Source organism: Jaculus jaculus, chromosome 7 (assembly GCF_020740685.1).
Source record: "Jaculus jaculus isolate mJacJac1 chromosome 7, mJacJac1.mat.Y.cur, whole genome shotgun sequence".
Lineage (NCBI taxonomy): Eukaryota > Metazoa > Chordata > Mammalia > Rodentia > Dipodidae > Jaculus > Jaculus jaculus.
The window spans coordinates 35,905,494-35,933,416 of NC_059108.1; the positions used below are offsets into that span (position 1 = coordinate 35,905,494).

At 44.1% G+C, this 27,923-nt stretch overlaps 1 pseudogene; it reads left to right on the plus strand.

The window, feature by feature from the left end:
• Positions 1-657: 657 nt before the first annotated feature.
• Positions 658-23,306, plus strand: LOC101613349 (annotated as a pseudogene).
• Positions 23,307-27,923: the final 4,617 nt, after the last annotated feature.

Here is a 27,923-nt window from a genome sequence, read left to right on the forward strand (position 1 = left end):
GCGGCGAGCGAGAGCCTCGAGGATCCCTCCGGGCTCCGGCCCCGCCTCACGACCCGCCGCCACACACGCCCGACCGAGCCCGCCGCCAGCCGCCCGTCCGCCAGCAGCCGCTTCTTAAAGGCGCCCCCAAAGCCCAGCGGGCCGGGGGTGTGGCCAGCGGCGGGACGTGCCCGGAGACCGCAGCTGATTGGATGGCGGAGGGCGAGGGGGCGTGGCGCTTCGCGTCAGGGAGCCCGCCGGGAGGGGGAGGGGGCGGGGCCTGCGCGCTGGCCAGCTGCCGGGCCTCGCGCCGAGCGCCCGCGGTCTGTCACCTAGGTGTTGTAGGTCACCCCGTCTCAGCCCTACGGGGAGCGACTCCTAGGTGCGGGCTGGGTGGATCACCGGGCAGGTCAGCGACACTGGGCAGACCAAATGGCCGTGGTCTCTTGATTTCGGTGTGTGTTTGGTTGTCTTGGCATTCGCCCCTCGCGCTGGCTGGAGTCCTGTGACACCCAGAGCGACACGCTTACCTACAAAAAGGAACTCCGAGGGACCGGAGGCCTGCGGCTCCCTTCTCGCGCGTGCAGACGCAGTCTCTTCTGAATGCTTGGCACGTGGGAGACAAAGACTGCAGTTCTAAAGTCCTCAGTCAACGCAGTGTTTGACAGCTTTTCGACTATGGACCGCTGTTTTCACGCTGAACAAGAACCCAAGTGTATATACTCGATTTCCGGCTCCAAAGCGTCCATGCAATACAGAAGGTGCTTCTTGATTTCTTAGTTATTATTCAAGTTCTTCACGCCATCGAGGCCACCCTGAGACTACATAGTGAATTTCAGGTCATGCTGGGCTTGAGACCCTACCTCAGGAAAATAATAATAATAATAAGTCTTCACGCCAAACAAAATCAAAATATAAATATAAATATAAGCTGTGAGCCACACTGAGGTGACTGATTCCATTCTGCCTCTACTCAAGTCATAAATTAGTAGGAAGGAAAATAGTCCTGAGATATAAAAATAAGTTTCAGGCAATAGTGTTGTGATAAGTGTACAACAAAAGTGGAATGGGACAATGGACTTTCTTCTTTTTTTTTTTCTCGAGGTAGGGTGTGGCTGTAGCCCATGCTGACCTAGAATTCACTATGTAGTCTCAGGGTGGCTTTGAACTGTCAGCAATCCTCCTGCCTCTACCTCCCGAGTGCTGGGACTAAAGGTGTGAGCCTGGCTCTAAATTTTCTTCAGAACATTAGAGAATAGCTTCTAAATTGAGGAGCCTTTGAGCTGAGCCTCGAATTAAACACAGGACTTTGGTGAGCATTCCAGCTGGAGAAAGCAAGGAAAGCAGGGTGTGGCCGAGGAATCCAAGAATGGAGCTCGAGAGTGACATGTCCTAAGGATGAAGTTAAACTAGTGCAATCCTTGGTAAATGTGATGGGGCGGTGGTGGCTAGTTGAAAGTCTCCAGTCAATGGAGGCCTGCTCACCGAGAACGTTGTGGGACCTTCCTACTTCCTTTCTCTGTTTCATTCCTGGCCATGTGGAATGCGTTCAGACTCTTCATGTCATTTAGTTCCTGGCCATGGCTATCTCTGCTGTCCCCAGAATGTACTGACTGCCTAGCCACAGACCCAAAAGCAATGGGACCAACTAACATGACTGAAGCCTACTGAAACAAACCTTCTTCCCTGTCCTCCTCCTCCTTTTTTTTTTTTTTTTTTTTTTTTTTTTTTTTTTTTGAGGTAGAGTCTCACATTAGCTCAGGCTGACCTGGAATTCCCTATGTAGTCTCAGGGTGGCCTTGAACTCATGGAGATCCTTCTACCTCTGCCTCCTGAGTGCTGGGATTAAAGGTGTGCGCCACCACGCCTTTCTTCTTTTTAAATTGATTTCCTTAGGTGTTTGTTACTGTAATGGAAAGCTGATTGAGCCAGGCATGTGGATGCACGCCTGTAATCCCAGCACTTGGAAGATAGAGGCAGAAGGATCAGTAATTCAAGGTCAGCTTCAACTACATAGCAAGTTCAGGGTTAACCTGGGCCACATGACACCTTATCTCAATAGATAATAAATTAAGGAATAGTCATACATGTACATAAAAAGAATGCATAAGAATGTTGCAGCAGTATTTTTGGAAATAAGGAAAAATTGAAAGCAAAATGTACATCAGGCTGGGTATAGTGCCACATACCTATAATTTCAGCACATGGGAGGTCAAAGCACGCAGTTCAAGATCAGCCTGGATTACATAACCCAACTCTATCTCAGAGAATTAAAATATGTGCATCTGTAGAGGATTGATTAATTATGGTCTATAAAAAAGACTCTAAAAAGTCTTTAGACCTCTAAAAGTTGTGATGTGTACTTCTATTGATGTGGGGGGGGGTGCTAAGGATTGAACCCATGACCTTGTTTGTGCTAGGCAAGCTGAGCTATGCCCTCATCCCCTACTTAATGATCATAAAAGTTGTATGCAATTTACTTTTTAATATTTTATTTATTTATTTGAGAGAGAGAGAGAGAGAGAGAGGGAGGGCAAGAATGGGTACACCAGGACCTTTAGCCACCGCAAATGAATTCCAAATGCATGTGCCACCTTGTGCACCTGGCTTGGAGAATCGAACCTTGATCTTTTTTTTTTTTTTTTTTTTTTTTTTTTTTTGTGTTGGGGGCCTTGCTCTAGCCCAGGCTGACCAGGCTGGTCTTGAAAGCATAGCGATCCTCCGACTTCTGTTTCCTGAGTGCTGGGATTAAAGGCATACTCCACACTCCTGGCTCAAAATAAGTTTTGATGAAAACTTTACTTCTTCTGGTCTTCTCCAAGGACATATAGCTCATCAAACTTGTACAAGTTCCAGTTGAGATACATTTTATAAATACCTGATAAGTCTCCCTCAACACAGTCAAATGCGTCAAAACAAGGCAAGTCTGAGAAACTATAGTAGTCTGGAGAAGGCTTAGGAGATGTGCAGTACCCTGGATGAGAGCCTGGAGCCAGGCTGGTAGTGTGCGACATTAGTCCTAGCACTTGGGAGGCAGAGGTAGGAGGATTGCCATGAGCTCAAGGCTACCATGCAACCACATAGTAAATTCCAGGTCAGCCTGGGCTAGAACAAGGTCCTACCTCGAAAAAAAAAAAAAAAGAAAGAAAGAAAAGAAAGGGAAAAAAAAGGTGGAGGGTACATTAGGTAAAAACTAAGGAGTCCTGATTAATGCATAGACTTCAATTCATAGTAGTATACCAATATTGGTTCATGAGTTGTAAAAATGTAACCTCTTAAAGTAAGATATTAATACCAAAAAAAAAAAAAAAACTGGGTAAGACAATATGGGTAGTCTGCACTGTCTTTACAATGTTTCTCTAAATCTAAAATTGTTCTTAAAAATAAAGTTTACTTGAAAAGAACATGTAGGGCTGGAGAAATGGCTTAGGAGTTAAGGTGCTTGCCTGCAAATTCAAAGGACCCAGGTTTGATTCCCCAGGACTCATGTAGAGCCAGATGCACAAGGTGGCACTTGCATCTGGAATTCATTTTCAGTTCCTAGAGGCCCTGGCATGCCAACTCTCCCCCCCCCCCCATCTATCTATCTGCCTCTTTCTCTCAAATAAATAAATAAATAATTTTTTTTAAATAAAAGAATATGTAAATCACAACCCCATTATAAAACAATATATTTCAGGGGCTGGAGAGATGGCTTAGTCCTAAGGCACTTGCATGCAAAGCCAAAGGACCCAGGTTCGATTCCCCAGAACACACTTAAGCCTGATGCACCTGCCTCTTTCTCTTTCAAATAAATAAATAAAAATATTTAAATATATATAACAATGTATAAAAATGATAGTTTATTTACAAAGTTTCACTTTTTAAATTTTTTTTAAATCATGTATGAGCACATCTGAGTCTCTTGCTGCTGCAAACAAACGCCCATCTGGCTTTACGTGGGTGGATGGAGAATTAAACCCAGGCCAGCAGGTCTTGCAAGCAAGTTTCTTCAACCCCTGAGCTGTGTCCCCCAAAGCTTCACTTTATATACAATTATCATATATAGCATTTGTCATATGTAACATACTAGACTAAAAGATATCTTTTTTGTGGGAGGGATGTTCAGGGTAGGGTCTCACTCTAGCCCAGGCTAACCTGGAACTCACTCTGTAGTCCCAGAGAGTGAAACTCTACCTCAAAAAAAACCAATGTGTGTGTGTGTGTGTCTGTGTGTGTCTGTGTATCTGTGTGTCTGTGTGTTAATGCTAGAAACTAAGGAGATGGCTCAATGGGAAGCTCTCAGGATGCAAGTGTGAATACCTGAGGTCAAATCCCTTGAACCCATGTAAAGCTGGTAGTCATAGCACATATCTGTAAATCCAGTGTACCTGTGGCAAGATGGAAGGCAAAAACAAGCTTCCCCAGAAGCTCATGGGCCAGCTAATCTGGCATATATAGCAGTGAAAGACTGTGACAAGCAAGGACACAAGTAGTTGTCCTCTGACACACTGTCACACACATACACATCATGCAGACCAACACACACAAAGTTTTTTTAAATATTTAATTATTTATTTATTTGCAAACAAAGAGAAAGAGAGGGAGGAGAGGGAGGAAATGGGTGTGCCGGGGCCTCCAACCACTGCAAATGAACTCCAGATGCATGTGCCACTTTACAAATCTAGCTTTATCTGGGTACTGGTGAATCTAATCTGGGTTGTTAGGCATTGCGGGCAAGCACCCTAACTGCTGTGCCATCGCACTAGCCCAAGAATTAAAAAAAAAAATTAATACCAGGGAAGGTAAAGCACTTGCCTGGTAGGCCAGGGTCCTGGGTTCAATCCCCAGTACCACAAAATAATAAATTAATTAGTTAATTAATTAACTAATGCTAGCTGGGATCATAATGCAAGCCTACACTCCTAGCGCTACCCAGGGGATTCTAGGGAAGTCCAAGGCATATGGTGAGACCTAGTTCCTAAAACAAAGATGAGGGGGAGGAAGAGCGACAAATTCATGCCCACAAAGCAATTAGTGCCTAGCAAGCTCACAGGAAACATGAGCGGCTATCACCCTATTGCATTACTGATTACTGCACTGTGTCTAGTCTCTCCACATCATCACTATTTTATTGGACGGAAAGTAATCTGTATAGAAGGAAGTGTTTTTGTTGGGTTTTTTTTTTTTTTTTTTTTTTCGAGGTAGGGTCTCACTCTAGCTCAGGCTGACCTGGAATTCACTCTGCATTCTCAGGATGACCTCAAATTCACGGCAATCCGCCTACCTCTGCCTCTATAGAATGCCAGCCAGATGGAGTTTCTTTCTTTCTTTCTTTCTTTCTTTCTTTCTTTCTTTCTTTCTTTCTCTTTCTTTCTTTCTCTCTCTCTCTCTCTTTCTTTTTTTATGCAAACTCAAAAGTTGGGCCTTTTTTTTTTAATGCGAAAGAGTAAGACAGAGAGATAATTGATGCACAGGGTTTCCAGCCACTGCAATTGAACTCCAGACACATGCACCCCCTTGTACGCATATGCGAGCTTGCAGCTTGTGTCACTGTGCATCTGGCTGGCTTACATGGAACCAGGAGAGTAGAGCGTGAGTCCTTAGGCTTCACAGGCAAACACCTTAACCGTTAAGCCATTCTCCAGCCCCTCTGAACAGAATTTTTTGCTTTGTTTTCATAGTGCTGAGGATCTAATCCAGAGCCTAAAGTATGCTGGACCAGTGCTCTACAGTATCTACACACTCAAACTCTGCATGTTTGCATTCTTTTAAAAAAATTATTTATTTATTTATTTGAGATGCACACAGAGAGACATAGAGACAATGAGCATACCAGGGCCTCCGGTCACTGCAAACAAACTCGAAACGTATGTGCCACCACCTTGTGCATCTGGTTTATATGGGTCCTGAGGAATCAAACCTGGGTCCTTTGGCTTTGCAGGCAAGTACCTTAACCGCTAAGCCATTCCTCCAGCCCTGTATTTTTTTTTTCGAGGTAGAGTCTCAGTACCCCAAGCTGACCTAGAATTCATTATGTAGTCTCAGGGTGGCCTTGAATTCACCCTAACCCTTCTACCTCTGCCTCCCAAGTGCTGGGATTAAGGTGTGAGCCACTATGCCTGGCTATCTGTATTCTTTTTTATTTAAATTTTTCATTGACAATTTCTTTTTTTTATTATTATTTGCTTTTATTTGAGAAAGAGGGAGAGAGATAGAGAAAGAGGCACATGGAGAGAGAGAGGAAGGGTGGGAGAGAATGGGCATGCCAGGGCTTCTAACCACTGCAAATGAACTCCAGATGCATGCGCCACCTTGTGCATCTGGCTTACGTGGGTCCTGGGGAATTTAACCTGGATGCTTTGGCTTTGCAGGCAAGTGCCTTAACCATTAAGCCATCTCTCCAGCCCTTCATTGACAATTTTCATACATGTACATAATGTATTTTGAATATTTTATTTATTTATTTGCAAGCAGAGGTAAACAGAGAGAGAATGTGCAAGCCAGGACTTCTAGCTGCTGCAAACAATCTCCAGATGCAAGCACTACTTTGTGCATCTGGCTTTATGTGGGCACTGGGGAATTGAACCCCAGTTATTAGGCTTTGTAGGCAAGTGTCTTAACCACTGAGCCATCTCTCCAATCCTCATAATGTTTCTTTGTTTGTTTGGCTTTTGAGGCAGGGTCTCACTCTAGCCTAGACTGACACAGAATTCACTAGGTAGTCTGAGGGTGAACTTCCTCCTAACTCTGCCTCCTGAGTGCTGGGATTAAAGGTATGTGCCACCATGCCCAGCCCTCATAATGTATTTTGATCATTATCTCCTCTCATTGCCTTTTTCTGTGTGCCCAACACCCATCATCTTCCACTAAATCCTTTCTTTTTTCTGCTTCCTCCTTTATCTTAATGTCTCCCCCACCCCTGCTTCATCATCCATGTCAAAATATTGATGGTCCAATATTGTACAAGTAACAACAGCTACTGTGAGATGGTGGATGCAATAGTCACTTCATGTCTGGAAGACAGTATCCCAAAGCACTCCTCCCCTTCCCCTAGCTCTTACATTCTTTCCACCCCCTGATTCTGCCATGTTCCCTGAGCCTTGAGGAGTGTGATAGAGATGTCTTATTTAGCACTGAGCACTTAACAGACATTTATTCCCAGTGCTTTGAGTCTGCATTCATATAACTTTTATTTAATTACAAAAACTCCTGTCAGGAGTTATAAATATAAAACATTTAAACATAGACACTTGGGCATTTTGTCTTCCTCAATTATTTTGTGACTGATCTCTTAAGTTTGTTTGCTTTGCTTTCTGAGACAAGTTTCACACTATAGCTCAGGTTAGTCTCAAACTCACAGCAATCCTCCTGCCTCAGCCCCCTGAGTTCTGGAATTACACACAATGCCTGGCTAGGAACTTTTATTTTCCACCAATGGCTCTTTCCCACAAGGGTACCATTTGGCCTGGGGAGATGGCTCAGTCAGTAAAGCGCTTGCCTCACAAGCTTGAAGACCTGAGTTCAGATCCCTAGTAAAAGGCTTGGCATGGTAGTGTGTACCTACAAGTTCTGTGCTGAGGTAACAGAAACAGAAGGAGCCCTGGGGCATGCTGGCTGGCTAGACTAGCCACATCAGTGAACTTCAGGTTCAGCAAAAGATCCTATCTTGGGCTAAAGACATGACTCAGTGGCTAACAGTGCTTGCTTGGAAAGCCTGACAGCCTGAGTTTTATTCCCCTGTATCTACATAAAACCAGATGCACAAAGTGGTACATGCATCTGAAGTTTGTTTGCAATGCTAAGAAGCCCTAATACTTCCATTCATTCATTCATTCATTCATTCATTCATTCTCTCTCCTCTCTCTCTCCCTCCGTCCTCTTGAAAATAAATAAATAAAAATTATTTTTAAAGATCCTATCTTTAAAAAAAAGTATTTATTGCCAGGCATGGTGGCGCATGCCTTTAATCCCAGCACTTGGGAGGTAGAGGTAGGAGGATCACTGTGAGTTCGAGGCCACCCTGAGATTACATAGTGAATTCCAGGTCAGCCTGGGCTAGAGTGAGACCCTACCTCGAAAAACCAAAAAAGAAAAAGAAAAAGTATTTATTTGTGATCAGAGAGAGAAAGAATGGGCCCAGGGCCTCTAGACAATGCAAACAAGCTCCAGATACATGTGTCACTGTGCATGTGGTTTTACATGGGTGCTGGGAAATTGAACCTGGGTCATTATTTAGTCATCCCTCCAGCCCATATCTTTTTTTTTTTTTTTTCAGGTAGTGTCTCACTCTGGCCCAGGCTGACCTGGAATTCACTACGTAGTCTCAGGGTGGCCTCGAACTCACGGAGATCCTCCTACCTCTGCCTCCCGAGTGTGGGGATTAAAGGCGTGTGCCACCACACCCGGCAAATATCCTACCTTTAAAAATAAAAAAATGTTTTAGGCCAGGCATGATGATGGGCCTGAGTGAGACCCTACCTCCCAAAACCAAATTTAAAAAAAATTATGTATTTATTTGAGAGAGGGAATGGGCACACCAGACCTCTAGCCACTACAGATGAACTCCAGATGCCATGTGCCACCTGTGCTTCTGGCTTATGTGGGTGCTGGGGAAATCAAACCTGGATCCTTAGGCTTCACAAGTAAGTGCCTTAACTGCTAAGCCATCTCTCCAGCCTAAAAAGGTTCTATCTTTTTTTTTTTAAGATTTTTTTTAAAATTTTTATTTGAGAGCAACAGACAGAGAGAGAAAGAGGCAGAGAGAGAGAGAATGGGCACGCCAGGGCTTCCAGCCACTGCGAAGGAACTCCAGTCGTGTGCACCCCCTTGTGCATCTGGGGAATCGAACGGGGGTCTTTAGGCTTCACAGGCAAGGGCTTAACCACTAAGCCATTTCTCCAGCCCATTAAAAAAAAAAAAGGCCCTATCTTAATAAAAGGTAGTGGGGCTAGAGAGATGGATCAGCAGTGAAAGGCGCTTCTTTGCGAAGCCTGACAACTCTGGTTTTATTTCCCAGTACCCACATAAAGCCAGATGCACAAAGTGGTGCATTTGTCTGGAGTTGGTTTGCGATGGCAAAGAGGCCCTTGTGCACCTGGACAGAGGCACTCTCTTTCTGTCTGCCTTTCTCTCTGTGTGTCTCTCCCTCTCTCATAAATAAATAAATAAATAAATAAGTATTTTTTAAAGAAAACAAAAAGGTGGAGAGCAAGAGACGAAAACACCTGTCATTAACCTCTGACCTCCATACTCATGCATACAAATATGCACATACACCCACGTACATGCATACCATGCAACACACACACACTCCCATACAGAGAGAGAGAGAGAGAGAGAGAGAGAGAAAACACCATTTATCAAAATCTGATACAAAGTTGCTCAACACTAATTTCATCTACTTGGTAAAGCTGACTTAGTCACACCAATATAAGGTCTTCTTCTGGTTCACTGTCATGCCCAGAAGTTTTCTTTTTATTTTTAGAATGATATTTATTTATTCATTTGAAAGAGAGAAAGAAAGAATGGGCATGCTAGGGTCTCTAAGCACTGCAAATGAACTCTAGACACATGCTCCACTTGTGCATCCGGCTTTCTGTGGGTACGGGAATCAAACCTGGGCTGTCAGGTTTTGTAAGCAAACACCTTTAACAGCTGAGCCATCTCCTCATCCCTCATGGGGAGTTTGTATTAAACTTATTTATAAACAAAAAAGTCCTTGATTAACTATTTAACTTTATTTATTTATTTATTTATTTATTTATTTATTTATTTATTTATTTATTTATTTGAGAGCAACAGACACAGAGAGAAAGACAGATAGAGGGAGAGAGAGAGAATGGGCGTGCCAGGGCTTCCAGCCTCTGCCAACGAACTCCAGACGCGTGCACCCCCTTGTGCATCTGGCTAACGTGGGACCTGGGGAACCGAGCCTCAAACCAGGGTCCTTAGGCTTCACAGGCAAGCGCTTAACCGCTAAGCCATCTCTCCAGCCCCTATTTAACTTTTTAATATAATTTATTTATTTATTTATTTGAGAGAGAGAGAGAACAGGACAGAAAGGGAGAGTGGGCATGCCAGGGCCTCTATCCACTGGAAACAAACTCCAGATGCATGCACCAACCTATGCATCTGTCTCACATGGGTACTGGGGAACCAAACCTATATCCTTAGGGTTTGCAGGCAAATGCCTTAACCACTAAGCCATCTCTCCCACCCTGGATTGACTTTCTATTCAGAAGTAGCCACCTTTCCTCTTTAAGACAGTCTCACGTTTTATTTATTTATTGATTGATTTTTTATTGAAAACTCCCATAATTGTAAACAGTATCCCATGGTAATTCCCTCCCTCCCCCCATTTTCTCCTTTGCAACTCCACTCTCCAACATACCCCTTCCCCCTCTCAATCAGTCTCTCTCTTATTTTGATGTCATCATCTTTTCCTCCTATTATGATGGTCTTGTGTAGGTAGTGTCAGGCACTGTGAGGTCATGGATATCCAGGCCATGTTGTATCTGGAGGAGCACGTTGTAAGGAGTCCTACCCTTCCTTTGGCTCCTACATTCTTTCCATCACCTCTTCCGCAATAGACCCTGATCTTTGGAAGGTGTGACAAAGATATTTCAGTGCTGAGCACTCCTGTCACTTCTTCTCAGTACCAAGGTGTCTTCTGAGTCATCCCAAGGTCACCACCATCTGAAAAGAGAAGGTTCTCTAACCAAAAGTGAAAGTAGCATTAATATATGGATATGAACATTAAGAGGAGTGCTTACTGGACAGTTCGGCAAACACAGAATATACATTTATCCAGACAGCATCAGACATTACACCCCCTACGGCTCATGACTACCCCTGTTGTTTTCAGTATCAGGGATGTATTCTCTCCCATGGAGTGGGCCTCTAGTCCAATTTGAGAGCGGTTGGTTTCCCCCATAACAGACATGCCACTATTGCACCTGTTGGCTCATTTGGCCTGGCTGGCCAAATATAAGGCTTGCAGTGTCCACTGCTCTTTATCTACACTGGTGATTTCTCTCTCTCCCATTGAACTGCATGCAGCATAGCTATTTTACACTGTCCAAAGGTTTTCTCTCTCTTACCCAGTCCAACACAGATTAGGAATGTGATTAAATTGAATATACAAAGTGCTAAAGTGCTGACTTATGTGCATGGATTTACACTACATGTAAATGCAATTTGCAGCATGTTACATGATGCAGTCTACTTGATTACCATTTAAAGAATGCTTTAAATAAAGCAGCCAAATATAACATTTTAGTGCCTTAGTGGCTATAAGACTACTTTCTAACTTTTCATTGACAATTTTCATACATGTATGTAGTGTATTTTAGTCATAATCTCTTCCCGTTACATTCTTTTGATCCCTACTCTACCCGCTGTTGAATTTTAGGGGAAATGTTGGGACTATAGGGGCTAGAGAGATGGCTTAATGGTTAAGGCGCTTGCCTGCAAAGCCTAAGGATCCAGATTCGATTCTTGGGAACCCACATAAGCCAGATGCACAAGGTAGCACATGTGTCTGGAGTTTGTTTGCAGTGGCTAGAGGCTCTGGCATGCCCATGTTCTCTCTCTCTAATAAATAAATACATTTTAAAAAGTAAAAATTATTTTAAAAAATAAAATAAAATGGAGGCTGGAGAGATGGCTTAGCAGTTAAGACATTTGCCTGCAAAGACAAAGGCCTCAGGTTCAATTCCCCAAGACCCAGATGCACAAGGTGGAGCATGCATCAGGAGTTCGTTTGCATTGGCTGGATGCCATGGCGTGCCCATTTTCTTTCTCTTCTCTCCTCCCTTCATTCTGTCTCTCATAACTAAATAAAAATTAAGAATAATAAAAATGAGGCTGTAGCTCAGTGTAGGTAGAATGAGCATGTTTTTAACATATATGTATATATATTTTTTAATTGACAACTTCTATACTAACAGACAAAAAACCATGATATTTCCCACCCCTCCTCTCCACTCCCCCACTTTCTCCTTCATAACTCTGCTCTCTGTCATATCCTCTCTGTTGCAGTCCGGTTCGCATTGCTGGTAGAAATCACCCAACCAAGAGTAGCTTCTGGGAAAAGGAGATTTATTTTGGCTTACAGGCTCAAGGGGAAGCTTCACGATGGCAGGGAAAACGATGGCATGAGCAGAGGGTGGACATCACCCCCTGGCCAACATTAGATGGAACACAGCAAGAGGAGGGTGTGCCAAACACTGGCATGGGGAAACTGGCTATAAAGCCCATAAGCCCGCCCCCAACAATACACTCCCTCCAGGAGGCATTAATTCCCAAATATCCATCAGCTGGGAACCTAGCATTCAGAACACCTAAGTTTATGGGGGATGAATCAAACCACCACACCCTCCCTCTCTCCTTTAGTCTCTCTTTTAATTTGATATCATCATCTTGTTCAACGAGCATGTTTTGATTGTGTGAGAAATCAGGTGTGGTAACAAACATCTTTGATCCCAACACTTGGGAGGCAGAGGTAGGAGGATCACAGGCCACACTAGTGAATTCTAGATTATCCTGGGCTAAAGTGAGACCCTACCTTGAAAAAGCCAAAAAAAGAAAAAAAGAAACAAACAAACAAACTTGATTGTGTGAGACCATAGAGTTCAATCTTCAGCACCACAAAGAAAAAAAAAAAAAGGTAGCTGATATGGTGGTGCACACCTTTAATCCCAGCATTTGGAAGATAGAAGAAGTAAGAAGATTGCTATGAGTTTGAGGCCAGTCTAAGATTACAGAGTGAGTTTTAGATCAGCCTGGGCTACAGTGAGACTTTTTCTAGAAAAAACAAGAGTTCTTCAACATTGGTTTATATACATGATAAATGAAGTATTATCTACAAAACATTTTTACATTAGAATTAAGACTGAATTAACTCTCCGGACTTCTATTTCCTTGCCTCTCTTTCAGACCCCTCCCCAACCTGCTCATCTTCAAGGACTCTGCCTAAGCTTCCCAAATCCAAGCTAAAACATGGGAGGGGAGACGGAGCTGGTTGATAAAATTCTTCCCTGACTCCTTCAAATACAATCTTGTCAACCTTGGCTCCAGAAGTCCTTTTCAAAAAAAATTTATTTGGGCAGGAGAGATGGCTTAGCGATTAAGGCACTTGACTGCAAAGCTAAAGAACCCATGTTGGATTATCCAGTGACCACATAAAGTCAGATACACAAGGTGGCACATGTATCTGGAGCTCATTTATAGTGGCTAGAGAACCTGGTGCACCCATTCTCTATTTGCTTCTTTCTCTATCTTTCTCTCTCAAATAAACAAAATATTTTCATTAAAAAATTATTTTTTTGGAGCCAGGCATGGTGGTGCATGCCTTTAATCCCAGCACTCAGTAGGCAGAGGGAAGAGGATCGCCATGAGTTCAAGGCCACCCTGAGACTACACAGTGAATTCCAGGTCAGTGTGAGCTAGAGAGAGACTGTGGCTCAAAAAAAAAAAAAATTATTGGGCTGGAGAGATGGCTTAGTTGCTAAGGCATTTGCCTGCAAAGCCAAAGGACCCCAGTTTGATTCCCCAGGACCCACATAAGCCAGATGCCCAAGGGGGTGCATGCATCTGGAGTTCGTTTGCAGTGGCTAGATACTCTGGCACCCCCATTCTCTCTCTCTCCCTCTCTCTCTCTCTCTCTCTGCCTCTTTCTCTCTCTCTCAAATAAATAAATAAAACAAAAATTTTTAATTATTTATTTACTTATTTATGCACATGTATGTGTATGTGTGTGTGTGTGTGCTAGGGACTCTTGCCATTGCAAATGAATGCCAGATGCAGGCACCACTTTGTATTCAATTTTATGCAGGTACTGGGCAATCAAACTCAGGGCAGCAAGCTCTGCAAGCAAGCATCTTTAGCCCATGAGCCATCTCCCCAGCTCCAAAAGTCCCACTAACTGGCCCCCTGCTTCTCCGTTCTATCTTTTGGCTCCCTGGTGGTTCCTTACCATTTCTCGTGAGCACTCTTGATCTTCTAACCAGTCTTGCCAACAATTTGTGCGTCCATTAGCTCACCCTATCTGCTCGACATCTCCAGCCTCAAGACTGGCTCCTCACTTCAGGAACAAATGTAAACACTTCCCACTCCCCTCCCTAGGCTCTGTTTCTAAAATGACCTCCTGCTATGGCTTGGACCCAAGTCTCAAAGTTCACATGTTATAAACTTAATCCTTAGTTTAGTGGTAAGCCCTCACGAGGTGATTAGATCATGAAGGTTCTACCTTCTCCAGTGGGTAAAGCACTTTGTGAGATTGGAGTCCTGATTGAAATAAATAAATAAACTGGGTACAGTGACGCACACCTTTAATCCCAGCACTCGGGAAGCAGAGGTAGGAGGATTGCTGTGACTTCAAGGCCACCCTGAGAATAGAGAGTTAATTCCAGGTCAGCCTGAGCTAGAGTGAGACCCTACCTGGAAAAAACAACAACAACAACAGAAAGAGTCCTGGGCTGGAGAGATTGCTTAGTGGTTAAGGCACTTGCCTACAAAGCCAAAGGACGCAGGCTTAACTCCCCAGGACCCACGTAAGCCAGATCCACAAGATGGCACATGTGTCTGGAGTTCGTTTGCAGCACTTGATAGTCCTGGTGCATCATTCTCTCTCTCTCTATCTGCCTTTCTCTCTCTCAAATATATACAAATGATAAGTCCCGTCCCCTTTCCTTCCCCCTGTCTGGGCTCATGCAGGGATGTACATGTGCCCTCTGGCCCTTCTGTCCCGGAATGACACAGCAAAAAGACTGACTCTAGGTGCTGGGCCCTCAGCCTCAGTCTACTTGGCTTCCAAAACTATGAACACATTTTTGTTTTTTACAAATTACTTAGTCTCAGGTATCCTGTTCTAGCACTAAAACCAAACTAAGACATTTCCTTTCCTCTTTTCTGAAGTGAAACCTTTTATTTTCTCTTTTTTCCTTTCTTTTCTTTTTTCTTTTTTTTTCCTGTATGGAGATTTAACCTAGGACCACATAAGTAGGCAAGCGCTCTAGCACTGAGCCACATCCCCAACCTTTCTCTTGAAATAAAGGTTTAAAATATTTTTATTTATTTATTTCTAAGTAGAGGGAAGGAGAGAGTGAATGGACACACCAGGGCCTTTTGCCACTGCAAACAAACTCCATATGCATTTGCCACTTTGTGCATCTGGCTTTATGTGGGTAGGGGGGAATTGAACCCAGCCTCATAGACTTTGCATACAAATGTATTTAACCACTGAGCCACCCAGCCTACCCAGCCTACAATCATTTTATAAAATATGTTATTGTGTTTATTTGACAGAGAGTGAGAGAGAGTGAAAGAAAGAGGTGGACAGAGAGGATGGGCATGCCATGGCCTCTAATCACTGCAAACAAACTCCAGACACTTGTGCCCCATTGTGCATCTGCCTTATGTGGGTACTGGGGAATTGAACCTGGGTCCTTAACCTTCACAGGCAAGTGCCTTAACCACTAAGCCACCTCTCCAGCCCACCAACCAGTTTGTTAACTTTTCATTTTTATTTATTTATTATTTAATATATATATATATACATTTATTTATTTGTGAGGAGAGAGAGAGAAGGAGGGAATGGGTGTACTAGGATCTCTTTACAAACTCCACATACACATGCAAGCAAGCACCTTTCACTGCTAAGCCATCTCTCCAGACCAGCTTTTCTTTTTTTCTTGGTTTTGCAAGGTAGGGTCTCACTCCAGCCCAGGCTGACCTGGAATTCACTATGTAGTCTTAGGCTGGCTTTGAATTCATAAGGATCCTACTACCTCTGTCTCCTGAGTGCTGGGATTAAAGGTGTGTGCCATCAAGCTGGGCTTCAAATTTTCATTTTTACACAGGGTTTTGATAAGTTGCCCAGGCTAGCAATGATCTCTTAGTTCTCCTTCCTCAGCCTCCCCAAGTAGCTAGAATTCCAGACCTGATTTGACAAAATCTAAATATTGCAAGTTCAACTGTAAAGTGGAAAAATCATCACTCAGAAGCCTTTATGTGCCATTTTTTTAGGTTTACATATATAGTGATTTTCAGTTAGGAGAGTGGTTTTTTTTTTTTTTTTTTTTTTTTTTTTTTTTTGAGGTAGGGTTTTGCTCCAGCCCAGGCTGACCTAGAATTCCCTATGTAGTCTCAGGGTGACCTCAAACTCACAGCGATCCTTCAACCTCTGCCTCCTGAGTGCTGGGATTAAAGGTACGTGCCACCACACCTGACTTCCTTTATAATGCATTTCTATAAAATTTTGCATAGTATCACAGTAACACTAATGCTTTGGGGTATGATGTGTGTGTGTGTGTGTGTGTGTGTGATATGCATGTGTGCAACAAATACACATACATAGGAAATCAGAGGAAGATATTGGGTGTCCTTCACTATTGATCTTCTGACTTTCTGTTTACATTCTTTTTGGTTAAGTTGGCTGATAGGAACACCCCAGCCATCTTCCTGCCTTTGTCCCCCTCAGCACTGGAGTTACAGGCATTGCAAACATAACTGATTTTTTTTTAATTTGCAAGCAGAGAGAGAGAGAATAGGTGTGTCAGGGCCTCTATTCACTGCAAACTCCAGATGCATGTGCATCTGGCTTTACCTGGGTACTGGGGAATTGAACTCAGGTCATTAGGTTTTGCAGGCAAGCACCTTAACCATTGAGCCATCTCTCCAGCTCATAACTGGCTTTTTTTTTTTTTTTTTGGTTTTTCAAAGTAGGGTCTTGCTCTAGTCATAGATTTGAACTTTGTGTACACATTTATCTAATTTATATTTCTAATTATCTATTTATTTATTTATTTGCAAACAGAGAAAGAAGAGGGACAGACAGAAAGAGAATGGGTGCACCAAGTCTACTAAGGGCTGCAAACCAACTCCAGAGGAATGTGTCACTTTCTGTGTCTGGCTTTACATGGGCACTGGGGAATCAAACCAAGGCTGTTAGCCTTTGCAAGCAAATGCTTCACTGCTGAGCCATCTCTCCAGTCTGAATTTACATTTCTAACTGAAAACAACTCTAGCATTTCCTTTTTTAAACTTTTATTTATTTTCAAGCAGAGAGAAATAGAGAGAAGAGAGACAGACAGAGAATGGGCACACCAGGGCCTCTAGCCACTGCAAATGAACTCCAGACACATGTGCCCCTTGTGCATCTGGCTGATGTGGGTCCTAGGGAATTGAAACCTGAGTACTTTGGCTTCGCAGGCAAACGCCTTAACCACTAAACCATTTCGCCAGCCCACATTTCCTTTTCTCTAATGCAACAACTTCTAAAACAGTAACTTGGGCCTTCAGGTGTTTCGATTTTTATCTACGATGTCTGTGAGAGCAAAGCTCTGCGGACCAGGTTTTATGCTGTCGGCTGCCCCACCCACTTTGGAAGCTCTGTGCTGTGGTGTTTCTGAGAACAGGGTAGAGCGCACTCCAGGGTCCCTGGACACTGCGCCAGCTGACGGGGTGACGTGAGCCCAGTCTGGTCCTGTGCTCCTTGTGTTTCAGAATCTAATCATTTTCCCTTTACCAGAGCCATTTGGCCTCTAGGGAGTGACTCAGTCAAAGCAAATTCAAAAGGAAACTGATTGAGAACTTGCATTACAGTTTTTTAATATAATTTCATGCACTATCAGGCCAACTTGAATGTTATGATGGATTGTAAGCATCTCTTTTCCCAAGATGGTGGGGAGGGGGCACATCTGTGGGACAAAACCCATTACTATCAAAAGGCTTTTAGGGTGTCCTAAGGCAGGCGAAGACTGAAAGACCTTCAGGGAAAATGCCTCCACGTTATGCTACCCAAATGCTCTCTGCCCAACCCCTAATTTCACCCTTGTATAACACAGTGCGTGACAGCAAAAACATCTGTCATCAGAAAATCGCCAGGCGTGGTGGTGCACGCCTTTAATCCCAGCACTCGGGAGGCAGAGGTAGGAGAATCGCCATGAGTTCGAGGCCACCCTGAGACTACAGAGTTAATTCCAGGTCAGCCTAGACCAGAGTGAGACCCTACCTTGAAAAAAAAAAAGAAAATCTGGTGGCACCCTTTAATCCCAGCACTGGAAGCTGACATAGAGGATTGTGAGTTCCAGGCCAGCCTGGGCAACATTGCAGGACATCTCAAAGGAAGGAAAGAAATGGGAAAGGAGCCAGGTGTGATGGTGCACACCTTTAGTCCCAGCACTCAGGAGGCAGAGGTAGGAGGAGAGCTGTGAGTTTGAGGCCAGCCTGGGACTACATAGTGAATTCCAGGTCAGCCTGGGCTACAGCTAGACCCTCCCTCAAAAAAAAAAAAAATACAAAAGAGGGAGGAAAGGAAGCAAGAAGGGGAAAAGAGGAAGAGAGGAGACAGAAAGGAAAGAAGGAAGACAGAGAGGAAGGAAAGGGAAGGAAAAATGAACTGCTTTGGCTCCCATCTTCACCTCTGAATGACTATGCTCCATGCACTTGCTTTCATATCTACTGAGGGCTTTCAGGGAGAGCTTCAAACAGTTCCTCGGTTGTCTTGTTTCTGTTTTGTTTTCAATGCTGAATTTGAGCCTACAGAATCACACATGCTAGGCAGGCTCTCTTCCGCCATGCCACAGCCTCAGCTTTTCTCACCTTGTATTTTGAGACAGGGTCTCACTAAGTTGACCTTGAATTCTCTCTGTGGCCCAGGTAGGCCTTGAATATTTTAAATATTTTATTTATTCATTTATTTGACACAGAAAGAGAGAGAGAGAATGGGCACACCAGGGCCTCTAACCACTGCAAATAAACTCCAAATGCATGTGCCACCTTGGGCATCTGGCTTACGTGGGTATTGGGGAATCAAACCTGAGTCTTTAGGCTTCACAAACAATTGCCTTAACCATTAAGCCATCTCTCCAGGCCCTAGGCCTTGATTTTTTTAAATACACACACACACACACACACACACACACACACACACACACGTGTGTGTGTGTGTGTGTATATATATATATATATATATATATATATATATATATATATATATACATACATACAAGTATTTGCAAACAGAAAGAGAATAGGTACACCAGGGCCTCTTGCCACTGTAAACTTCAGATGAATATACCACTCCGTGCATCTGGCTTTACTTGGGAACTGAGGAAATGAACCAGGGCCACCAGGCTTTGTAAGCAAGGGCCTTTAACCACTAAGCCATCTCCCCATCCTAGGCGTTGAACTTTTTTATGTTCCTGCTTGCTTCACAAGCATAAGGGCCTAAATTTGGACCCCAATACTCACGTAAAATGTCAGGCATAGGGCTGGAGAGATGGCTCAGCAGTTAAGGCACTTGCTTGCAAAGCCGAATGGCCCGGGGTTCCAGTTCCCAGTACCCTCATAGAGCCAGATGCACAAAGTGGTGCGGTTGTTTGGAGTTCATTTGCAGTGGCAACAGGCCCTGGTGTGCCCTGTGCCCATTCTCTCTCTCTCTCACTCTGTCCCTCTCCTTGCAAATAAATTAGATAAAATTAAATTAAATTAAAAAGTGATTATATTTGGTGACAGTCTTTTTTTTGTTCATTTTTATTTATTTATTTATTTATTTGAGAGTGAGAGAGAGAGAAAGAGGCAAATAGAGAGAATCCAGCCACTGCAAATGAACTCCAGACGCGTGTACCCTCTTGTGCATCTGGCTAACATGGGTCCTGGGGAGTAGAGCCTCCAATGAGGGTCCTTAGGCTTCACAGGCAAGCGCTTAACCGCTAAGCCATCTCTCCAGCCCGACATTCTTTTTCTTTTTTTCACGGGTAGTGGTGAAATTCAAGAGGGTCTTGCAAGAAAGAGATCTGAATTCAAATCATGACTCAGCCTTTCACAGCTGCTGGCCCTGGGCTTCAGGACTATTGAAGAAATGAAGTGAAATAATGATGGAAAGCCTTCTGTGACCTGTGCCTGACTGAAGGTGCTGGTGTCACTGTTGTGACTGAAAGTGTCTTGCACTATAAATGGTTCTTGAAAATTTGTTTTAACCTCCTGCTTAAAAGCAAAAATCTCTCCCAACAAAGTGAAACTGTAAATATTATATGCCATGCCAAAAAGTCAGTCCTTCATCAGTTTACCTTCTGAGGGAGGGACTCTTCATGTCCCAGGTTCAACACAAAGTCTGCCTGTTTGGGTGGAAGGTGTGGGATGGTGGCATGGAAATGTGTTCTCCCAAATCCCAGTGAAGGTGAATCCCTGGAGCAGCCTTCTATAGACACGGGGGAATCTCAAACACCAGGAATCAGGGTGCCTTTTCTTTAGAGAGAGAGAGAAACAGAGGGAGAGAGAGAGAATTGGTGCCCCAGGACTTCAGCCACTGAAATCCAACTCCAGACACCTGCACCTCCTAGTGGTCATGTGCAACTTTGCACTTGCCTTACCTGTGTGTGTCTGGCTTATGTGGAATCTGCAGAGTTGAACATTGGTCCTGAGGCTTCAAAGGGAAGCACCTTAACTACTAACCCATCTCTCCAGCCCATGGGTACCTGTTTTTTAAAAACATGTTTTACTGTGGAGCACAGTTAGAAACACACTGGATGTCAGAGCCTGGAGCACACAGGGACAGCAATCTAACTTAGTGTAAGACAGCAAATGCCAACCTATACCTATTGTTGCTGTGAGACTCATCTAACCCTTCTCTATGTAGAACTGTTGTACTTGCCTTCTTGTTGCTGGGACAAACACCCAACCAGAAGCAACTTATGGGAGGAAAGGATTTATTTTGGCTTACAATCTTGAAGGTAAGCTTCATGATGGCAGGGAACAGCATGGCATGAGCAGAAGCTGGACATCATCTTTTCCATAGCAGTTGGAACACCACAGCAAGAGAATGAGCCCAGGTCTGGCGAGGGGGAGCTGGCTACAACACCCCTAAAGCCCACCCCTAAAAACACACCTCCTCCAGCAAGGCCCCACCTCCCAAATTACCACCAGCAGGAATGAAGCACTCAAAATACATGAGCTTATGGGGACACTGATTCAAACCATCACAAGGACTGATCTTTTATGTGTCTGGACTTTTGTTTTGTTCTTCGTTCGAGGCAGGGACTCACTCTAGCCCAGGGTGACCTGGAACTCACTCTGTACCCCCAGGCTGGTCTCAAACGCATAGTGATACTCCTACCTCTGCCTTCCGAGTGCTAAGGTTAAAAGCATAAACCACCATGCACAGCCCTTATTTTGTTGTTGTTGTTTTGGGAGGGTTTTTTGGGAGGGAGGGTTGATTTTTCACAAGGTAGGGTCTCAATCTAGCCCAGGCTCACCTGGAATTCACTATGTAGTCTCAGGGTGGCCTCAAATTCTTGGAGACCCTCCTACCTCTGCCTCCAAAAGTTATGTTTTGTTTTGTTTTAAGATAGGGTCTCTTGTAGTTCAGGCTGGCCTCAAACTCACTACGTAGCAGAGGATGACTTTGAATTCTCCATCTTCCTACCTGTAGCTCCCAAATCCTGAGATTACAGGAATGTGCCACTACTACGGCCTTTTATCTTTTTGGGTGTGTGTGTGTGTGTGTGTGTTGTTCGTGTGTGTGAGTGTGGTTGTGAGTATGTGGAGTCAAAGGACAGTTTCGAGTACTGGTCCGCACTCCCCACCTTTGTTTCTGACTACTGTGTGGGCCAGTCTAGCTGGCCCCAGACCCTCCAGGCAATTCGCCTGTGTCCAGCCCCTTCTTGTTATAACTTTGCTGGGGTTACAGATGCTTGGGCTATGCATCCAGTTTCACATGGGTCCTAGGGGTCTGAGCTCAGGTACTCACATTCAAGCTCTTAATAAACCATTTCTTAGCACCCCCTCTTTTAGCTACTAAAAACTCTGAACTGATTCCATAACCTACCAGTGGGCTGTGATCTGAGGATTAAAAGATGCTAATCCAGAGCTGGAGCAATGGCTTAGTGGTCAAGGCACTTGCCTGCAAAGCCTAAGGACCTAGGTTCAATTCCCAGTACCCTCATAAAGCCAGATGCACAAGGTGGTGCATGTATCTGGAGTTGGTTTGCAATGGCTGTATGCCCTGGCATACCCATATTCTCTCTCTCTCTCTCTCTCTCTCTCTCTCTCTTTCTAGTAAATAAATTTAAAATCCAGGAGCTGGAGAGATGACTCAGTGGTCAAAGGTGGTTATGTGCGTAACTTTCTTTTCTGGGCTCGATTCTCCAGTACCCACATAAAGCCAGATGTACAAAGTAGCGCAAGCATCTGCAGTTCATTTGCAGTGGCAAAAGGCTCTGGCATGTCCATACCTTACCTCTCTCTCACACAATGTCTCTTTCTCTCAAATAAATAAATAATACTTAAAAAAAAAAAGATACCAGTCATGGTGGCTCACGCCTTTAATCCCAGCATTCGGGAGGCAGAGGTAAGAGGATCACCACCCTGAGATTACATAGTGAATTCCAGGTCAACCTTGACTAGAGTGAAACCTTACCTCGGAAAAAAAAGAAGAAGAAAGAGGAGGAGGAGGAGGAGGAGGAGAAGAAGACATAGGAGGCCAGGCATGGTGACGCATGCCTTTAATCCCAGCACTTGGGAAGTAGAGGTAGGAGGATCGCTGTGAGTTTGAGGCTAGCCTGAGACTACAGATGAATTCCTGGTCAGCCTGGGCTAGATAGAATGAGACCCTACCTCAAAAAAAAAAAAAAATGCTGGAGTGATGGTTTAGCAATTAAGGCACTTGCCTGCAAAACCTAAGGACCTGGATTTGACTCCCTGAACCCACATAAGCCAGATGTACATGGTGGCACATGCATCTGTAGTTCGTTTGCAATGGCAGGAAGCCCTGGCATTCCTATTCTCTGTCTTTCTCTTTCTCTCTACTAAATAAAATATTAAAAAACAAAAAATATATATAAAAAATAAAGCCGCACTTCCCCGGGTGGCCACCTGGGCCAGCCGGGCCCCCCAGATGCAAGTTGCGCCCAGGCCAGCCTCTGCAGCCCAGCCACCACCAGCAGCACCCCCATCTGCAGTTGCTTCACCTGCTGCTGCGCCCGGCAGCCGGGTCTGATGGCCCAGACAGCAACCACTGCAGTGGGTGTGTCAGTGGGCTCTGTGGTGGGCACACCCTGGGTCACGCCATCACTGGGGCTTCAGTGGCGGTGGGAATGCTGACCCTGCAAAGCCTGGTATCACTTCTCAGCAGCCTCAGGGTGCGAGGCCAGCGGAGCCGCAGCCTTGCTCTTTTGAGATCAACCAGTTCCTGGAGTGTGCCCAGAACCAGAGTGATGTTAAGTTCTGTGAGGGTTTCTACGAGGTGCTGAAACAGTGCAGAATAGTAAATGGATTAATCTAAGAAGTTCTTCAACCTGACGAAATGGAAAATCTGCTCTGATGACCAAGTTGCTTTAGCATAAATACGTAATTATAGTGAATGTGTAAAACTCTAAATTAAACTCTGTTATTAACAGATCCATTGCTTCAGAGTGGCCATCGGAAAGTGTCCTGACTGTACAGAAGCTCTTTGAGATGTATTAGTTGGGCTGGGCAAGTGTTATGTGGCCTCCAGAACCAGCTGTGATTGATGTTTGTGAGTTAATTAGAATAAAGTGATTTTGTTCCAAAACACACACACATAAATAAAATAAAATAAAATAAAATAAAATAAAATAAAATAAAATAAAATAAAATAGAGCCAGGCATGGTGGAGCATACCTTTAATCCCAGCACTCGAGAGGCAGAGGTAGGAGGATTGCCTTCAATTCAAGGTCAGCCTGAGACTACAGAACGAATTCCAGGCCAGCTTGGGCTAGAGCAAGACCCTATCTTGAAAACTCAAAATAAAATAAAATAATAAAATGCTAATCCAGTCCTATTCACCCATTTTAACAATGAAAAAATTGAGGCTGAAATAGAGAAATAAGTGTCTTTCCTGAATGCACAGACATCTAGCAACAAAACAGTGACAAGCTCCTCAACATGGCTTTCCTGAGTCTTTGCCTGTATTTCCATACAGAGAAATAGTGTTTTCTGTTTCTAGTTTGATTTGCAAAGTAAAGACCTGAGCTGGGCATGGTGGCCAATACCTGTTATTCTAGCATTTGGGAGGTGGAGGCAGGAGGATTAGGGTTCAAGAGCAGCATCAGCTATGTGCTGGGTCTGAAATCAGTCTGGGCTACATGAGACTGTCTCAAAAAAAAAAAAAAAAACTAATTAAAGATATCAATCCTTGGGCTGGCAAAAGAGATCCACAGCTAAAGGCACTCACTTGCCAAAACCTGCCGGCCTAGGCTCAGTTCCCCAGTACCCACAGAAAGCCAGATGCACAAAGTAGCACAAATATCTGGAGTTCGTTTGCAGTGTCAAGAGGCCCAAACTCTTTTCTTTCTCTCTCTCTCTCTCTTTCACACACACACACACACATAAAGTAAATAACTAAATAAATATAAATGGATATTTTTTGTTTTGTTTTGCTCAAGGTAGGGTCCCACTCTAGCCCAGGCTGACCTGGTACTCACTCTAATCCTAAACTGGCCTCGAACTCACAGTGATCCTCCTACCTCTGCCTCCTGAGTGCTGGGATTAAAGGCATGCTCCACCATACCTGGCTCTTGTATCTTTTTCTAAAAAATATTTTTTTTATAGTTGGGTGTGGTGTCATTGGAGGATAACTGAGTTTGAGGCCACCCTGAGACTATATAGTGAATTCCAGGTTAGTCTGGGCTACAGCGAGGCCCTCTCTGGAAAAAACACACAAAAAAGCCAAAATAACTAAATAAAAATATAAAAAAAGAGCCAGGCATGGTGGTGCATGCCTTTAATCCCAGCACTTGGGAGACAGAGATAGGTGGATTATCATGAGTTTAAGGCCACCCTGAGTCTCTTTTGCCACCCAACTCACTTGACCTACCCACCACTGTGACTTTATACTCAGGGGTCCCTGGGGGCTTGTCTCCCAAACAGCTAACACCATAGAGGGTGGTATAGGAGTAGTTTTGTTTGTGGGAATTTTTTCTTCCAGTTAGTTAGCCAGCCTCTGGGAAGACCCATCTGGAACCTGGCCTCAGGAAGATGAGATAAAAGACAACTCCTTTCCATGGGGAGAAATGGGATATGGGAAGAATCCTGCAGGTCCATGACTAACCCTGGAAATACCATCCTGTCTCCTGCCTTTACCCCTAGCCTACATGAGGGCTAAAGGGTATGTATTTTTTGGGCAATAAAATCCATTCCCATTGCACTGCATATTGTACAGAATAAGATAGAACCCACCATTGCCTGGCCCTGCTAATTAAAGGGGTTAAGAAAACAAATATGGAAACAAAATTGAGTCTCTTGTTTGTATTTCCACAGACCTTGTTTGAGCATGAGGCAAGGCCATGGAGGTAAGTGAGAAGAGAGGCGTAATCATGGGGAGGCTTTGATTTTCTCTAAATAGAAAAGGAACATGCTGTTGCTCTAAGAGGTCTGCTTTATATATCCCTTACAGTTCCAAAATGTCTCCCTCAATTTTTCTTTCTCTTCCCCAGGCATCCTCAAACCATAAGACAAAGATTTATTGGACGTGAGGTATAGACTCAAGGATGGAAACCGGAGCTCAACACCCTCAGGCTGACATGGGGTCCAGCCCAGGCTGGAGGAGGGTCTGGATCTTCTTTATCTCCTCTGCTCATAACCCAGAGCAGGTCCTGTGTGATACGTGGTAGGTCCCTGCGTATGTGCCGAGAACTACATTCACAGTGTGAAAAGACAAAGCCAGCGAGGCGTGGTGGTGCACACCTTTAATCCTAGCACTTGGGAAGCAGAGGTAGGAGGATTGCCATAGAATTCAGACTCTGAACTCCAGACTTCATTGTCTGAACCAAAAGACATGGAGGGACAAACCTAAGAAAGGACTGAGCCAAACTCCTAACACAAAGATGGTCACAAGTCAGACTCAAAGATGACAGAAAAACCACAGGATTTCATAAGTCATTTTCAGGAAGGTCTGGAAGAATGTTCTCGAATTAAAGCTTTTAGAAAGCCCCAACTCCAATCAAATTCTTTGCTTGAAAGGCAGGAAGACATAAAGTGGTAATGGCTGATGTGCCTGATGCTACTTACACAACACCTGCATAATCGGAGGGAGAAAAAAAAATCATGAAATCAAAATAGAAGAGAGACTGGGTAGAAAGAAGAGAAGAAGTTCAGTAGAGAAGGGATAAGGGAGGGGGAAAGAGAAGGTGCTAGGAGGTAATTCTGATCATGGTGTACTGTCTGTATAGATGGAGGCTGTCAATAAGAAGTTAATTTAGGGCTGGAGAGATGGCTTAGCGGTTAAGCGCTTGCCTGTGAAGCCTAAGGACCCCGGTTCAAGGCTCGGTTCCCCAGGTCCCACGTTAGCCAGATGCACAAGGGGGCGCACGCGTCTGGAGTTCGTTTGCAGAGGCTGGAAGCCCTGGCACGCCCATTCTCTCTCTCTCCCTCTATCTGTCTTTCTCTCTGTGTCTGTCGCTCTCAAATAAATAAATAATTTTTTAAAAAAGTTAATTTAAAAAGCCAGGCATGGTGACGCACGCCTTTAATCCCAGCACTTGGTAGAAGGATCATTGTAAGTTTGAGGCCACCCTGAGACGACATAGTGAATTCCAGGTCAGCCTGGACCAGAGCAAAACCCTACCTAGAAAAACCAAGAAAAAAAAAGTGAATAAATAAGTAGAGAAAGAAAGAAAAAAGATAATTTAGAGGAAAGCAGGAATGGAAAGAAGAAAAGAAAAGAGAGAGCCAGGAGCTATGATGGCACATGTCAATAATACCAGCACTTGGAAAGTTCACACAGGGGCATCACAAGTTCAAGTTTGAGGCCAGCCTGGCCTAATAATGAGACCTTGCCTTAAAAAAAAAAAAAAAAAAGAAAAAAGACTAAAGACGCTGAGCCAGGTGATGTACACCTGTAATCCCAGCATTTGGGAGGTGAAGGCAGGAGAATCAAGAGTTTCAGGAGAGGGCTGGAGAGAGGGCTTAGTGGTTAAGGCACTTGCCTGCAAAGCCTAAGGACCCAGGTTCAATTCTTCAGGTCCCACTTAAGCCAGGTGCACAAGGTGGTGCATGCATCTGGAGTTCGTTTGCAGTGGCTGGAGGCCCTGGCACACCCATTCTCTCTCTCTCAGATATAAATAAATCAATATATTTTCTTTAAAAAAAAAGAATTTCAGGAGAAATCTGGACTACATGAAACCTTTCTCAAGAAATCAAAAAGGAGGGTTAGAGAAGTGGCTCAACAGTAAAAGGCACTTGCTTGCAAAGCCTGACAGCCCAGGTTCAATTCCCCAGGACCCATGTAAGCCAGATGCACACAAAGTGGCACATGCATCTGGAATTCATTTGCAGTGGTTGGAGGCCCTGGAGTGCCCATTCTCTCTATATATACATATGTCTCCTTCTCTCTCTAATAAGTAAAATAAACCTTTTAAAAATTTTTATTTACTTATTTGAGAGAGTAAGAGAGGGAAAGAGGCAGAGAGAGAGAGGGGTAATGGGCGCCCCAGAGCCTCCAGCCACTGCAAATGAACTCCAGATGCTTGTGTCCCCTTGTGCATCTGGCTTATGTGGGTCCTGGGGAATCGAACCTGGGTCCTTTGGCTTTGCAGGCAAACGCCTTACCCACTAAGCCATCTCTCCAGCCCAAAATAAATTTTTAAAAAGAGAAGAAAGAAAGGAAAATGGGCTGGAGAGATTGCGTAGTGGTTTAAGGCACTTGCTTGCAAAGCCTGCTAGTTCTATGCCCCAGTACCCATGTGAAGCTAGATGTATAAAGTAACACATACATCTAAAGTTCATTGCAGTGGCAAAAGGTCCTGATGTATCCTTACATACTCTCTCTCTCTCTTTCCTCTCTCTCTCTGCAAATAAGTAAATAAAAATACTTTTAAAAAAATCAGTGGTGGTACATGCCTTTAATCCCAGCACCTGGGGAGCAGAGGCAGGAGGATTGCTGTGAATTCAAGGCCAGCCTGGGACTACAGAGTAAGTTCCAGATCAGCCTGGGCCAAAGT